At 42.9% G+C, this 16,139-nt stretch overlaps 1 protein-coding gene across 7 annotated transcripts in view; it reads left to right on the top strand.

The window, feature by feature from the left end:
• Nucleotides 1–16,139, top strand: part of RUNX2 (RUNX family transcription factor 2) — a 223,478-nt gene that overhangs the window by 173,954 nt on the left and 33,385 nt on the right. The window lies entirely within an intron of this gene.

The following is a 16,139-nucleotide window of genomic DNA, read 5'->3' as shown; positions in this document are numbered from 1 at the left end:
CCAGCTTTCCAGAATGCATTGTCTCTCTAGCCTTTTCCATGTTCTCATTTGCACTGCTTTTAGCCTCAACTGCATTCAGCAAACATAATTTTCTTTGGACTGCAGTGCTGCTGAAACTAATGATAAGTATGGGCTACGTTTTGGCCAACCCAACAATAAGAAATGGTGAAATACTTATGCAAGGTCGTAATATAATTGGACAGTATCAGACTCATCATCTGCTGATTGCTAAGGCAGCCCATTAGAGAGACTCCACATTCCCCTGGATTATTCCTGAAAATTTGGTATGAATCATTTGCTCTTTAGAAAAAAATAATACTTACCTTCTAAAGGTTATATATCAAGTACCCTTTTTGTCAGTTAGAGACAGTTTCCTGATGTGTACTTTTCCTTCAAAGACGGGAGCTATTATTGATCCTATTTATTATTTGTGGTAGCTTGAAGCATACCCTTGTCAATTTATTTGTATCTGTAAGATAAGTTTGTTCATTTCAGCAGCACTTAAAAGAGCCAGTGTCTGGTTACACATTTCAAGTTTTGTGGGTTTCTGGTTGTCATTTATTAAACCAGAAAAAGTAAAGAAAATGAACTTCCAGTGCAAAAGCTGTTGTATATTTAATAAAGGTACTATATTTGTACATTATTTTTATTGCTGAAAGGGGGCTTTTTTAAAGATTTACTATATGCATCTTAAGTAATTTTGTAGGGATATTTTTGTGTTGTTACAGGGGCTGCAGGCAGCAACCCAAAGACATTTTAAAAGCAAGAAAGCAAGAAAGATGTTCTTGTACAATTAAAATACTGATTTATATTCCTGGATTTAATCCAGCACAGATCATTTTCCTGCTTTGTTCTGTACCTACAGTAATATTTCTGTATCATCACGTTTTAAAACTGGATCATTTGGGATTGAAACTCCAAGTCACTCAGGTGTGCAGTTATGTTTGCCCCAAAATATGCCCATTTCATGTCCTGTGATTATGACTGCACAGAAAAAAACGGTTCATTTTACAAGTCTGAATTAATTATAATTGAAGGGGTGGCAGCAGAAAATATTCACAAGCACCTTTGATAAGCACAAGGCCCTTCTCTGTGGTCTCTCACATTTTAATTTAGTATGCTTTTCTTTTTTTAGACCTAAGCTCTCAGCAGGGAACTTCGTATTCAGTCTTGATTCCTTGATGACACAATATAAATAAGAAAACAAATAAATAAGTTCAAAATGATCTTTGCTCCTAACTCTGCATTTGTTTTGAACTGGCAATTATTCATGTATATCACACATTTTAATATCTCACCCCCCCACTCCCCAAAACCCCTCCTGCAAATTGCATTCTCTTGTGATTCAGGATGGGAATGTGTGACGATTCATAACATGGGATCCTTTGGGCTGTGTTTAGTATCTCAAGGATGGAGTTACTTCTTTGAGAAGTGGAAATGCTGGTCCAGTTTGTGGAATCCATTGTATTAAACTGCTTGTGCAAAGCTTTTTCAAAGAGTATACCAAAGATAAATAAAGAATTTAATTCCAAACTCCTTTCTTAGATGAGGCTGATCGAAGGGTTGGGATTAGATCTCATAATCTCCATTGAGTGAAGTTGGAGTTACTTCAGTGTAAGTGTGTCGGATTGCAACCAAAGTTACTTGGGCACCAGCACCTTAGAGCCCTTAGAAATGGTGCAGGTGCCCCATTTATTTCTGCCCTGCCCAGAGGCAGCCGCCCTGAGCATGGATTTCCTGGTCCTCCTCTCCCGCTCTGCCTCCCCACGCTTTGTTCCAGAGGGGAATCTTTTGCACTGTCTAGTTTACCGGAATACTGCTCCATCTTTTTGTTGGGGCCTGCCATTTGAGTCCTGGTGAAGTAATTGATCAGGAATCACAGAAAAGCCATGAACAAAAGCAATAATTTAAACCTATACAAGTAATGAGGAAAGATAAAAGAAAACCAAGTTTTCTAATATCTTAAAAGTCTGAGATACATTTCATTTCAGCATGTTCTACCTGACATTTTGCCTGTTTACATTTAATTACTTGCTTTATTTTTGTTGCAATTCTTTTAAACAGAACAGCCAGAAACCATATCTTTACGGTAATTTTTGTTTCATAGGTACACTAAGCAACATTCCACATTATTTTTACTTAAATATGTTTTACCAGTCTTGAATTTCTGCTGGAACAAAATGATATTTGTAGCATTTCCTGTAAATACAAGCTTTAATTTCTTTCATTTTTTTCTCCAATTGCTGTTGCCCAAGATTTGCTTTTTATGCACATATTGTACAAACACATTCTTCTTTGTGCTGCAGACAGCGATTGTGGAAGGGTTTACTTTATCTTCAAAGGGATTATTTGTATTGTATGTTGCAACTGTAAATTGAATTTGTTTGGCATTCTCTCATGATTGTAATATTAATTTTGAGGTTTGAATCTCATTTTCAATAAAATGGCTTTTTTGTTAATGTTGTTCCCTGCTTCTTTGTCTTCTGCCACATCTCCATAATTATCTAGTTTATATTTGTAAATAGACTTGGAGCTGACTGGAGCCAGTGTGCTCTGAAATGTCATACCACGCTTTGGCTGAGAGTGCCTTCTGCTTTTGAAGGATAGAAGCTACTATTTTAAAATAGGATTGCCAAAATTTTAACCACAGTTGCATGAAACCCCTACTAATCCTGATGCATGGTGCACATCTCATGAAGCTTCAAGGGCCCAAACTGCTGTCCAGATATTGGGTGCTTGCTTATATAAAAGGAAGGAATTAGAATTAGACTGGAGAGGCAATCCTTCTTAATCATTCTGTGCTTAAAAGGAATAAGGGGGGAGTAACAATCCTACAACCGAGGGTAGCAACCTTTCCCCCCCTTAAAGCAACATTCAGTTCCTTAGGTTACAATCTTATGAACACTTAAATCAGGAATATAGTTCAGCTGATGGACCTTTTCTCTGTAAATGTGCATGGAACCAGGTTATAATACAAAGAGAAAGCTAATTTTGTCCTTGTGAAAGTAAAAGGCAAAGCAAAAAATGCTATTTTAAGGACATTTCCTTTAAAAGGTGGAAATGGTTTCAAAATCATGAGATTTTAATAAAAGCATAAACAAAGTTATTGTTGTTTTGACTACTTTTACCCTGATTCTATGAGGATAACAGGTCTTTAAGGTGAAAAGTGGCCTCCACTTTTGTAGTGCAAACTTACATATGTCTACCCAGATGCATAGGAGCCAACAAGGTCCCTTTGGCCCCCCAATAAAATTGATGGGCAGTCAAATGGTATGCTATGTCATATGATCGATTCTGTGGAGCAGAGCTTACCTGCCCCCCCATTCAGGTTGGCAACCCTGCACAGCTGTAAGCGCCATAAAGTTCAGTGGGCTTGCAGCCTTTGCCTGTTGGTGTCATCATTCTTAATCTGGCCTTGGTCGTGGTGGTTGTTTTTAGAGAGAGGCCGGACGCTGATGCAGGCATGAGCTTTGTTTACTTTTTCATTTCCACAGTGGTCAGGAATAAAAACAGAAAACAAACTTCTACTGTCCTTGGTTTGCTTGATTTCATCATACTGTAGCAAACGAATGTTAACTACACATTTTCGTTGTCTGAGATCTGAATAAAGGGCATAATAATGCAAGTAAAACGAAATTCTGGCCAGTTAAGGCGAGCGTGGTGTGCCTCTTGGGTCTGCTGAGGGGAAGCCAGTGGGAGACCTGAATGCAGGCCAGTCTTGGGAATCCTGGCGGCTGCAAAGGGTCTGTGTCCTTTTGCTGCCAATGATGGTGTTCTCCCAACAGAGCAGGATGTTCTCTCTTTATAATAATAGCCAGACCAGATGCTAAACACTTCACTGCTAAACCCTGGATAAGTGAGAAAGGGGAACAGCTGACTTCAGTTAAGATGAACACCAAGAGAATAAGCCAGAAAGTATGAGAAATCTCCAGAGGCCTGTGCTTTATAAACCCCTGTTTGGCAGCAAGATCAGAGCATCAAGACGCAAAACCTAGCGCACGGCATTGCTGCTCCTATCCCGGCTTGAACTGGTTGCTGAGCGGAGACCTCGGCTTTCAGAGTGTCCCTGCCCCCCCCCCAGTCCACACAATTCTTAGCCTCATGATTTTCCTTTATGTTTTCTGCCCTTGGCACCTAGGTTTTGTGAAACTGTATAATTTTTTTTAAAGCATCACTTCACAAGTCACATGCTGACTGTACAAACATTGAAGCCCACAAGAGCCAAAGACTCTGAGCAAAACATTACCAGCCCTGGCACATTTCACAAATGCTTGCACAAGAGCTTCCAGAAGAATTCACAAAGCCTTACACAACAGGTACATTACTGAGCAGCATTCATTTTTCCACTTGTGTGAGAGGCGATGGAAGTGCTTGCACAAGTGGAAAAACATTAGGTTTCCTTTCACTCGTCTTCACACAAAGTTAGTGTTTGGCGTAAAACAACATTTCATGAGCAGAAGACACCTGCATGCGGAAAAGCCCTTTGGATCTGACCCAGCTCTTCTTAAAATAGCTGCTTTTACTTTTTCTCTCCGCTTCTTTGGTTTGCCTTCTGTTTTGAGTGAAATCAAACTTCTAAAATTGGGGGGGGGGTATTATGGAGGGTAGAATTTCAGCAGAGGAGTGTTGTTTTTTCTTGGCTCTACTGCAGACTGGTGTAAATGCACTATTTGCATCAGAGTTCAAGTTACTGGCTGACAGTAACGATGTGAGATCAGGTTAGCTTAAAAATAAACATTTTAATATATCATCCTTGAAAATAAGTGGCTATAAAAATTTGAATGCAGAGGTTTCTGTTTCTTTAGAACACTATTTCCAATAATTTATTAATGACCTGTAAGATATTGTTTTTAAAGCCTTCCAAGTCTCGAATGACCGCTGCTCTCCATTTTTTCTAAAAATATTTTGTTGACATGGCCAACATTTTTCTAAAAACATTTTGTTGAGATGGCCAGATCACCCCCAATTCCTCTCCATCTGGTTTGTTGTATTTCCCTTGACAAGGCCACCTTACCTCCCACTTCCTCACAACTGGAAGAGGCAATAGATTCCTCCCCTGGGGAACCAATAGAGAAGCAGAAACCAACCACGTGTTAGAAGATACCATTGGCAGATAACAACAACAGTCTTTCCTGGCAATATGCAACTGACGGTCCGTGTTTCCAGCTCTTAGGTGTGAGAGAACATACCTAGTGATTAATCTTCACAGAAATTCTGTAGCTGAGATTTATGGGTCCTTCAGTAGACAAATGGATGTGGAGATGATTCCTCAAAGAAGAAGGGGGGGAGGAAGGAAGGGGAACACCATTAGGGAAGTGGGCTCCCAATACTGGAGGTAGTGGGCTTCTTCATTCCCCCCTTCCTTCATTATACAGTTTAGAAGCCACAGGCTCTGCTAGTGGCACTGAGTGGAGCTGAGGCACCTGCCCTCCTACTTTCATAGAGACACGGGTGTCATTCTGCTATTGTGGACATAACAGCAGAATGCTAATGCTATTCACAGAGTGCCTCTGGCAAGGTAGGGTGGTGGCAGGAGCAGCAGGAAAAGTTGTGTTTCAGTTGCTATGCCACAGAAGCTACTGGCAGAACTGAAGTTCAGTCCCTGGAGGTGCTGCTGGCGAGGTGCTCATCTGCTCAGATTAGAGGTGTTCATTTTGCTTTAGACTACACTGCACACACTCTGCAGGAACAAGTTTGCAGTGTCTGGTTAGGATGTTGGACAGACAGGTGTTCCTGTTCCAGAGAAATACTCGTTTGTGGCATGAAACAGGGTGGGGGTGGAGGTGGAGGTGGGAAATGCCCAAACCTCTCCTTAAATGGCATTCATGGTGATAGGATGTTGATTATTACGGCATGACATGCAATAGCAATTCATTTTGTGGCAACTCAGTGGATAGATCTTGCTTGTGTGTCACATCTGACTGACACCTGAGCATTCCTAGAAGTGACATTTGGCTTATTTTGCCTAGTTCTGAAGCATGTGGCTTTTAAAAATGAGCCAGCTTGTTTTGTTAGCACACTTCTGTGGGGCATGCACAAGAACTGCAGGCACCCTGGTCTTGCATGGTTCACGTCCATGTCCATGAGACAGGCACATGTCTTCTCAGGGGACTGTGCCCTCTGCTTGTAGCCTTATAGCCAGTGTCAAAATCCCATAGAAATTGCCCGTTTTTATTTGTATGTTTCCCTCAATAGGAGGTAGGAGTGCCAGCTAGGGAGGGCTGAGGGACCAAGCCCGCCAAAAAAAGTTTCAAGGCGGGGTCTAGGCCCCCTCAGAATTCTCCAGTCACTGTGCTTCATCTCACTTGCACATGCCATGCAGCGTGCATGCGACACGTCAGCACATTGTGTAGTGAACCCGGCTGATGTCAACATCTGACATGGCTTCCTGACTTCCATCGCACACATCGGGCGTCAGGGGAAGCGGCTCCCTTGATAGGAGGGAACTGCTTGGAGGTTTATTACAATCAAGTGGTATATAAAGTTTGTTAAGCAAAAGAAAAGTGCTTCTTTGGTTTGTGTTTGAGAGAGAAAGAAGTGAGAGACATGGGTCAAGCAGAGGCTTGACAACCATATGTCAGGAGTGCTCTGATGGTGTTTCCTGCTTGGCAGGGGGTTGGACTCGATGGCCCTTGTGGTCTCTTCCAACTCTATGATTCTATGATTCTAAGTCAGAAAGATGCCATGAGGGGAAAAACCCCGTCCCCATGTGGGAGATCTTCTTATGGATCTCCCAGTGCTTGGCCCTTCTTTCCCTTAGAGTAGGGGTCTAAGCTAAGGAGTATCTAAGAGACACTGAAGTGCCGGTGGGTTCTCATGAGGCAAGACGCAGTGATAACAGCAAGAACCTTTATTGAACTAACAGAACTGGACAACGGGCAAAGCAACTTCTTATATACATTTCTGAAGGCCTGGGCCACTCCCACCCCCCATGTGATTGGCTGTCTAAACTTCCAAGCTGCAAATTATGACTCATACTTTAAGGGCCAATGGCAGAGGCCCAGATCCTGAAATGTTCTGTGATTGGATATCAGAACACAGGAGCTCAGAATCCTTAGTCCAGACTCAAGCTCAGGCAAACACAGACCACTGAATACACAACAGACACCATTTTAGAATCATTGAGGTAGTTACAGATATAAACATTCTCCTGAATATAAATTACCATTAATGTTCACAAAACACAGTAGGTGTACTTATTTTTTTGCCAGGACATTTCTTAAGGTGCCTTTCAGTCAAAATTTGAACATCTACATATGTTTCCAATTATTAGGACATTTTACAAGATTAGTTAACAGGGTATATTCAGTTTTTAAGGCAATATATTTCTCTATGAAAGAGATTTTTTTACAGGATATCCCAGTTAAGCCTTGCACTTTGCTGATTGTGGGCTCCTGGCCAGGGATAGTTCACCAACTTATCAAATAACATAAAATACCAACTTCAAACACAGTGACAGGGTGCAAGAATCTGTCTCAATAGTTCAAACTGTGAAAAAGTACCAAACAGTCCAGCATCTCTGAACTGAAAATGTTCTCATCCACAGGAACTTTAAAGGGAATTTTTTTACCTTGAGGTAGCTGCCTTTTTCCGTGAGCTAAATCAGGGTATCATTTTATTTTTTACACCTTTCATATGTCATGGAACCCAGTGCAGGCAGTTGCCTATCCCAAGACGGACCCAACCCAGTCTGGCTGAGTTTTGGCAAGTGGTGTCCTCCTGGCGCCTTCAGGACAATCTGGCATTTATTTATTTTTTAGAATCATTTTAATTGATTTTTCAATAAGAAACATCCAGTTAATATATCCAATCATAATACTTCAATTAAAACTAAAATAAAAAAGACCAAATTATAATCCAAATTATATTTATTAATTTTTCGGAGCTCCCCACGGGGGAAAAAAGAACAATCTGGCCTTTGTGCATGCAGAACACGTGGTCTCTGGAGGACACATTGCTCTATCCAATTTTGGGCATACACATGTGATGTTTTGACATAGCCTTATGCATAAAAAGGTAAACAAATGTGTTTGCAAATATATCCATTATGTAAAGGTAAAAGGACCCCTGACCTTGGTCCAGTCATGGCTGACTCTGGGGTTGCGGTGCTCATCTCGCTTTATTGTCCGAGGGAGCCGGCGTACAGCTTCCGGGTCATGTGGCCAGCATGACTAAGCCACTTCTGGCGAACCAGAGCAGCGCACAGAAACGCCGTTTACCTTCCCGCCAGAGCGGTACCTATTTATCTACTTGCACTTTGACGTGCTTTCGGACTGCTAGGTGGGCAGGAGCAGGGACGGAGCAACGGGAGCTCACCCCATCGCGGGGATTCGAACCGCCGACCTTCTGATCGACAAGTCCTAGGCTCTGTGGTTTAACCCACAGCACCACCCGTGTCCCTCTATCCATTATGTAAGTCCTCATTGAGATATTGATTGTTGTTAATTGGTTTCACTCAGTATATCCTCACAGTTCCAAGTCAGCTGTCCAAGACTGAAATCTAAGAATTGCATTTGGTTGTTAAATAGCAACTGACTACACTACAGATTTTGATAACAAATCAGTCTTTCTTAGTGAAATATGTGACCTCCAGCTACTTTTCGGAGATAAGGGAAATGGGATGGAGTTCTGGGAATGAGACCCAGTGTTTTTCAAAAATAAGATGGCATACTGGAAGCAAGCTCCTTTTAGGTGAAAACAGGTCAGAAGAAGAAGAAATGTTTGGATTTGATATCCCGCTTTATCACTACCCGAAGGAATCTCAAAGCGGCTAACATTCTCCTTTCCCTTCCTCCCCCACAACAAACACTCTGTGAGGTGAGTGGGGCTGAGAGACTTCAGAGAAGTGTGACTGGCCCAAGGTCACCCAGCAGCTGCAGGTGGAGGAGAGGAGATGCGAACCCGGCTCACCAGATTGCGAATCTACCGCTCTTAACCACTACACCACACTGGCTCCCAGCAATGATCACTGCAAAATGACAAAGCTAGCTGAACTGTCCGTAAATTTCAACCTTGTGTAAATGCAACAATGATTTGATAAAACATAATTATCATGCCGTGAAATGCATTAATTGCTTCTCTAAGCATTTTTAAAGACATGAATGCCTATAAACTCTTACCTATCTACAAACACCTGGGAAAAGGCTTTAAGCTGAGAAAGCTCCTGGCAAACAGCTACTTTTCCCCAAGGACACTTTCACATGTCTATTTCCCAGCATAGTTGCCTCTACAGTTGCTTCCATGCTGATACACGCAAAGACTTCTGCCAAGGTGGTTCAGCTTCATGGTTTGCTTACAAACCACGTAAGTGACACCTTATGAGAGGTCCTAACTTGAGACACCCATCATTTTGCATGGTTGGTTAGCATACCAGCAGGAAGCCCAACTCAGCTTAAATATGAATGGAGGCAGTTGCAACAATGCCAGGAAAGGTACATGTAAAGGAAGGAAGGGGTGTCTAAGGAAGGAAGGGGTGTCTAGGTTTAGAGTGTCTGTAGTGACAGCACACCTCCACCCCCCCCCCCCGCAAAAAACCCCACTTTGTGCAAATGAAAATGTCACTGGTTGCATTTGGTCTAGTTCAGGGGTCCTCAAACTAAGGGCCGCGAGCCAGATAAGGCCCGAGTGACTCGTTTATCCAGTCCGCGGCAACCCTCGCCACCCGCTGCCACTGCCCGCTCTTACTGGCTCTTTGCGGCTGCCCAATTCCGGGTTGGAGGAACACTGGAAATAGCATTATTTGCGCATGCACAAGCATTTTTTCCGGTGCTCCTCTGACCTGGACGTGAACCGGAAATAGCGTGTGCGCACACGTATGGGCACACGCTCCTCGCACGATCGGTGCTGGAGACACCGGCCCGAGGTTTGCTGACCCCTGGTCTAGTTTTTCACCTCCCCACCTCTGCAATGATGTCTGTGCAAAGACATAAACTGAGAGAGCATCTCCTCATCCAGTGCCATTGAAACATCCACCTGGGAGAATCTTCTTACACTAGGGAATTACTCTCTTGGGAAAGGGTGGTGGACTTTTGATTCCAACAAGATTATTAGAATTTATCATCAAAATTAGAGATGGTAACGCCCCCTTTGTGGCTCCTACCCCTGCCACATATCTGTAAATGCTGGCCCTGCTTCATACGAGTGTAAACATTAAACAGTGTAATGCAGTGCAAAGGCTTCCCAGGCAGCACACAGTAAAAAAGCTTCTTTTTCTTCTTTTCTTCTTTACATGAAAGCGCATTAAACAGCATTTGCCATCAATAAAATCCAATTCAATCCATGTGAGAAGCATTACAGTCACAGTATGCTTATTGAGTGATGATACCTGAACAGCTGAGATTCAGTGGAAGGAAAGTGTACAAAGTGAGGCATCATAAATTACGCAAATTATTAAAAGCCAAGCTGTAGAGACAGGCTTATTGAATGCAGAGATTTCTTGTTCTAAAGTAGAAATAAGAGGAATAAAAACAGATCAAGTATTTCAGATTAAACTGAAAGGGGATGTGAACTAATAGAATTTATATAGGCCATTTCATGTGTTGCGAAGGCTTCACGTACAAGTTTTGTTTAGACTCTTCTCTATTAGTAGGTGCAATAACAGTCATGTGAAGGAGAGCAGGAATGTGCAGAAATGTGCCACCAAGCCCTGCTCCCCCAGGCACACCTGCCAGCCCTCCAGTTGGGTGATGGGGCATGATCCCCGCACAACTTATAATCCTGGTTCGGTAGATGCAAACATTTGCCCCCAATGCATGCAGGACTGGAAAGAAAGGCCACCGTGAGCTGCCAGAGGGGGCTGAGCTCAGCAGGGACTTCTGCCAGGCAATTATTGTCACGTATGCAGGCCGGGCTGCCGGTATCCCTGCTTCTCTGCCCAGTATTTCAACATCCCTTACATAATTATCCTCCTTATTTCAGAGGGGTGTCCTGAGAGTGAGTGGCTCCACTGGGGCTGCTTTGTAAGTTTGTGGGTTTGTGGCTCACAGATTTCATTCTTAACTGCTACTTTGTGGATTAATTACTGGTAAGTTTGGGACTCACTGAATAATTATATAATAGAGAAAATGCCATTCGTCTAGTCTCATTTTGCTTAAGACCCATTCACCAGCTCTAGCGTTTTGCAATCTGAAAAGTATCACCATTGCTGAAAGCACTTCTTGAGAATGTCAAGGAAGTGTTCATCACCCGCAAGACATTATGCCCACAATCCAACACAGTAATAAGCATGTTTCACCGCACTGCTTAACTGTGTTGGATAGAGACAAACATCTGTGTTAGATTGTAGTTTCAGTCATCAACCAAGTGAACCAACCAAATGAGACATTAAATCAGTGTATGAAAAAAGCACACCAGTGAATGAAACTGAAATTCTGCCAGGCTGCATCTTTGCATTTGCTTAAATAGGAACTGGATGTATATATATCCCAGTAGTAATGTATGGAAGACTCCTGAGAGTCCCGTGGACTGCAAGAAGATCAAACCTATCCATTCTGAAGGAAATCAGCCCTGAGTGCTCACTGGAAGGACAGATCCTGAAGCTGAGGCTCCAAGACTTTGGTCACCTCATGAGAAGAGAAGACTCCCTGGAAAAGACCCTGATGTTGGGAAAGATGGAGGGCACAAGGAGAAGGGGACGACAGAGGATGAGATGGTTGGACAGTGTTCTCGAAGCTACGAACATGAGTTTGACCAAGCTGCGGGAGGCAGTGGAAGACAGGAGTGCCTGGCATGCTCTGGTCCAGGGGGTCACGAAGAGGCGGACACGACTAAACCACACACAATGCTATTGTGAACAGAGTTTTGCTTATGGAAAGAGTTTTCCACCAGTGGAAAGAGGGGTTGGCATTTCCAATGGTTTACTTTTCCCCTGTGGCCTCTTGCACCTCTCTGCCCCTGCTCTGGATTTGCCCTGGGGGTTGGGGGACCATCTAGAGAAGCTTGTGAAGTGGTGCAGAGAACTGGGGGGGGGGGATCAGTGAACATTGCCTCCTCGTTTTCATGAATGCTTGCTAAGTTAGCTATAATTTGGTAAATTACCAGTATTTTCTTCAGAGCCTACTGTAGAACACACAAGATGCACTTTTGAAAAGGGTCAGAAGACATGGAAAATTTTGCAAGGAGCAAAGGAATAAGGAAATGGGTGCTTTAGTTGAGATTCCTGCATTGCAGGGGGCTAACTACATGATTCTCTGGGTCCCCGCCCCCAATTCTACAATTCTATCATTCTATGAAACAGTGCGGAATATGGGCAGATGTAAACGGATGGCACTGTAAAAGGAATGTGTTCACATAGAACAGGCAAAAGGGAGGAAATAGTCTTCCAGGAGTATTTTGTGTTGTATTTTGTGTTGACTGAAATCACAAAATGGAGTCTGAAAGTGGATCTCTAATTGACAGTGCCACCAGCTTAATAAAAGAGATCCGACCATAACTATAGTTACTACTCCCTTTCACCTGCTTATGCAATAAAGATAGTGAATCCAGCAAATGACCTCTTTACTTTCATACCATGTAAAGAATTCTTAAATTATGTAGCTTCCTCTTAGACATGCCATCTGCTTTGCAAAAGAACTCCCTCGGCATTTATTCTCTTTAAAAAACAACAACAACCTGAACATCACTTATGCTGTTCTCATGCAACACATTGATTCTCCATTTGCTAGGAACTGACTTTACCCCTACAACTGAACAGAATTTACTTGATATTTCACTTCTCTTTTACTAACCATAGTGTACAGAGAATTTATGCATATACAGAATTATTTACAAAAGGAATGCACTGATTTCAATGGAGTGTTGTCATGTAAATTGCAGAGAATAAGTGGTAGTCTGTTAATTAAAATGTAATTTTCAGTTCAAATACCTCTTTAAATATGAGCACAGACCTATTCATGTGTACTCAGAAAAAGAGCCACTTTATTCAAAATGATTTACTCTCAGGTAAGTATGCATAGAACAGGAGCGAGAGCTTTGCCATAGTATGTTCTCCAAGCAATCCCAAGCAACGAAGCAAGCATATTTTCCTGGAGAAGAAGGATTTTAGTATGTTGTGTGGCCAAAGTGAGACAGGAGGAGGCATGCGAAGAGGACCAGCATCTGAGGGACTCAGGAGAGGAAGTGCCTGCTAGGGAAGCCTGCCTTGCTTTTCTCTGATGCTTGCCTGCCATCTCATGAGGATCTTCTTATTATCTTTCACGGGTGTCTACCTGTTGAATTGTCCTTGCACCTTGTTGAAAGTGAACTTTTTGAATCAACATGTTCTTACTGCAAAATTTCAAAGCCAGGTAGAAATTGCACCTATCTGGTTTCTACCATCCTCCCTAACAGAATGTGCTGGAGTTTGACGCATCTCTTATAATAATGAGAAAGCAGTGTCTTGTGAAGGATATTTGAAACCACTTTGGGGTCACATTTTAGATTTTGCACAAGGCTGCTAATTTTTGTTTTAAAAAGAAACTAGCTTACTGGTCAAGATAATAGGTAGAGTCAGATCCTGACAGGCCCGCAGTGGAGCCAATCCAGGTTATGGCAGGCGAGGGTCGGAGCCAGACAGATTATGGGCAGAGCTTGGCAGAACCTGGAGTTTTCCAGTTTCTTTAGCCAGCATTGGCTATCTAAAAGATCACAGTATTACAGGTTAGACCAATAAAATGTTGCCTAGTTGGCAACCTTAATTGCCATGTACTTGGGGAAACCATATTGAGACTAAAACACTTTTTTACTTGCAAAGGGCTCTCAACCTTTTTGAGTCCATGGCTCCCTTGACCAACTACATTGTTTCTGTGGCTCTATGGTGGGATACAGAAGAACACCCCTTACATGGAAGTTCCATTTGGGGCTACGTGTGCATCACCGGAACACCCCCCCTTCCTTAATTGGTTTTGAAGGTTGCTGAGAAGCTCCATCTTGCTACATTCTAAACCCCGACTGGCTTCACTGGAAATCAATGACATCGTCAGTCATAGCCATCAATTTCAATGGGCCCCAAACTGAGTAAGATTAACACTGGCTACAACCCAATATAAATGGGTTATCTTACTCAGGGAAGACCCATTGGAGGCTAGTGACCCCCCAATTTCAGTAGGTCTCCTCTTGGATATTATTATTATTATTATTACTATTGCAGTTCATTGCCCATCTATTAACCACCTATTTCAAGCAAGACTCAACACTACCTACAACCCAATAACGATGAGGATGAAGATGAGCTTTGCCCAGCAAAGTCCTACTCAAGAGTAGAACCCACACAAGCTCCATGAACCGTCTGCTTCTCTCCTCTCCTCCTCATAGGATCCCCTCTTGTCCCCCCCCCCACCAGCAGCTGTGATGAGCTAGAGAGGCAGCAGTCTTTCAAAACTGGCCAGCATCACATAGCACAGTCATACATGAAAAAGTAAAGAATCACATCTCATTTGTCTGTTTGAGTAGAGAGTTTCCAGCTTTGTGTTGGAACCCATGTTTTTTTTTTAATCAGAGGAGGGAAGGGAGGGAGGGAGGGAGGAAGGAAGGAGCAGTGCTGTTTGTGGCGCCTCTGACCATCATTCAAGTCACCCTAGGGTGCCATAGCACACTGATTGAAAACCTAGGGCTTAAACTATTGTTAACCTAACGTTTGCATCATTCTAGTAGAGGACCATTGGTACAGTTTTCTCTTATGCTGAATGTAGACTATATAGAGGAGAAGTGGACTTTCATGCAGAAGATGGAATTTTGCTAGGTGCAGCTTATGTGGAGGTGAGAAAAGCTCCACCCTCCTCTAGTGAAGCAGACAACTATTAAAAGCCCCAGAGTCCTTAATCACATCTGGTCACTCATGCTTCCATGGCCTCTGTCTTTCCAGCATCCCTACAAAGTCTAGTGTCCAGTTTCTAGGTGAGTGGTAAAGGAAGACAAATGGAATTTAATTCACTAAATTTGTCTCCCATTTGTTGCCATCCATCTGTCTCAACAGACAATGGAGTGTGCCTCTGGGGTTGAAGTCAAACCATTGCATTATCGGAGCCAAAGTGACCTTCCCAGGGTGCAAGCCTGGGCAGTGTGTATGGAGGTGCTGGGCTGCCCAAACAACAAGACCCCCTTCTCGGCCTCGCTGATGTGATCCAAAGGAAAGCAGAGCAAAACATTTGGCACCAGCTTGGCTGCAGGAGTTACTAGAAGGAGGCATACAAGACATCATTCAACTGTCTTAGGGACTCCACTATTTGTGTAGGGTTTACTCAATAGCTTTTCTTCTCCCGAAGATATCCCACAAGGCAGTGGAAGTTTAGGATCAGTGTTTCCATTCCTTAGATGGTTGACCTTCCTAGGTGGATGAGCCGCATCTGCGCCTCACTTCCCTCTACAGCACAGGCAGAAACTGCCTTCATTGGATCCTCTATTGGTCTTGTCCACTCAATCTGCCAGAGCCTGTCTTCGCAGGCTGGAGAAGCCCTCAACCCATCAAGGACTGGAGACCCATTGGCTGCCCTGACCTGGCTTAGAGAGCCAGTCAAAGCCATTTTCCAGGGTGTGGCCGCTGCGGCATGCTGACAGCTTCTAGAAGCCACAAGTGAGAGTTGAATGCAGGGTGGGGACCAAAGGTGGACAAACTACCCCAGAAGGAACATGATGTACCCCCTGCCCTAACACCCCATATGCCCCTGTCTTCCACTATTAGAAAAGAATCCTCACAAACTGGCAAGCATAGCACACAACCGACAACGGCTGTATATAATGCCAAAATACAATTTAAAGTTTATTTTAAAAATAGTATTTAAAATATCTAGCACATAAGCAACCACCAGACAAGCAAAATTATGAAACATTATGAAGCTGGGAAAAATAACCACACAGTTTCCATTAAAATCAACCCATAAGGCTGCAGAGAAGAGATGAGTCTTCAAAGACCACTTAAAATAAGGTTGCCAGATATTTTTCAATGAATCTGGGGACACTTTTCAACTTCAATGGATTTTGTATACGGACTGATTTGTAAATCTGTGGACTGTCCCCGGGAACGTCTGGTAACCTTAACTTAAAACCTTGTGGGGACAAGGCTTGTCTAATCACGTGTAGTGTAGTGTAGTGTAGTGTAGTGTGTTCCACAAATGCAAAGCAGAAGTTTCCTAAAAGGAACTCTGAAGTATATTTAACTGTACAGT

Source organism: Podarcis raffonei, chromosome 3 (assembly GCF_027172205.1).
Source record: "Podarcis raffonei isolate rPodRaf1 chromosome 3, rPodRaf1.pri, whole genome shotgun sequence".
NCBI classification, from domain to species: domain Eukaryota; kingdom Metazoa; phylum Chordata; class Lepidosauria; order Squamata; family Lacertidae; genus Podarcis; species Podarcis raffonei.
Note: the sequence above shows the minus strand (reverse complement) of the source record. Positions and strands in the feature narration are given on the sequence as shown.